This window comes from Penaeus monodon, chromosome 21 (assembly GCF_015228065.2).
Source record: "Penaeus monodon isolate SGIC_2016 chromosome 21, NSTDA_Pmon_1, whole genome shotgun sequence".
Taxonomy (NCBI): Eukaryota; Metazoa; Arthropoda; class Malacostraca; order Decapoda; family Penaeidae; genus Penaeus; species Penaeus monodon.
In genome coordinates this window covers 36828071-36829077 of record NC_051406.1, presented here as the reverse complement: position 1 = coordinate 36829077, position 1007 = coordinate 36828071, and positions in this window count along the sequence as shown.

The following is a 1007-nucleotide window of genomic DNA, read 5'->3' as shown; positions in this document are numbered from 1 at the left end:
TTAAAAATAAAACATATAGGTTGGGAAAATTTACCAGAAAAACTTTTTTTTTTTTGGAAGGGGGTATAATCGTAGGGTTTAACAAAGGCTGTAACCACGATCGACAAGTAAAGATAAATTTTACGCAATTTCCCCAGTTATAAGAAAAACTTGTTTTTTCTTCTCATCTTTTTGCTTTTAATCCAGTTTTATAATTTAAAGTCCCTCCGTAACATTTAGTGATTTTACTAATTTAGTGGTTTATGCTAAAATAATTGTAGGATTCACGCCAATATGAAATGCTCCACCACAACAACAAGCATTTTCCACACCAAAAAAATCAAAAACAGATTGAAAAAAAAAAATGGAAAAAAAAAAAGAAAAATAAAGTAATGGACAGATGCTGCACCGCTTTTTTCTCTTAAACATGCCCTGGGCAAAAACTTTCCATGGGCCATTACAATTTTTATTGTGGGGACAGAAAAGCTTCCCTAACATAAAAGAGCCAGTTAAACCTGAACAAACAACCCAAGTGTGGGGGACAAATCCCAACAAGAAAACAAAAACCAACCTTTACAGAGGCTGAAAACTTATCAAACATTCCAAGTTTTTCCAGATATCAGCAAAAACCACAAAAAAGGTGGGAGATGCCAAAAAAACCGGACAAATGAAAAATGTTAAAAACCCAGAAAAAAAACAATTACAAGGCAATAAAACCCAAAATTGTTTGGAAAGATCAAAACATTTGAAAAAAAGGGTTGGGAAATCAAACTGAAGAAAAGATTAAAAAAGCAGAAAAATGGGAAAAATGTGGGAAAGGAAAAAAAAAAATAAAAAGGGGAAAAAAAGGGGGGGACAGTTCTTCCAAAGTAAAGGGAAAAAATAAAATAGCAAAAAACCCGGGCCATGGGGACTAACATTAAAAAAGGAAAAAAAAAAACCGTTTTCTCTTACAAAAAACCAAAACTTCCAAGATATTAGGGAAATTTTTCATTTGCTTCCTTGCAGTGGTAAATATATGTACTTAA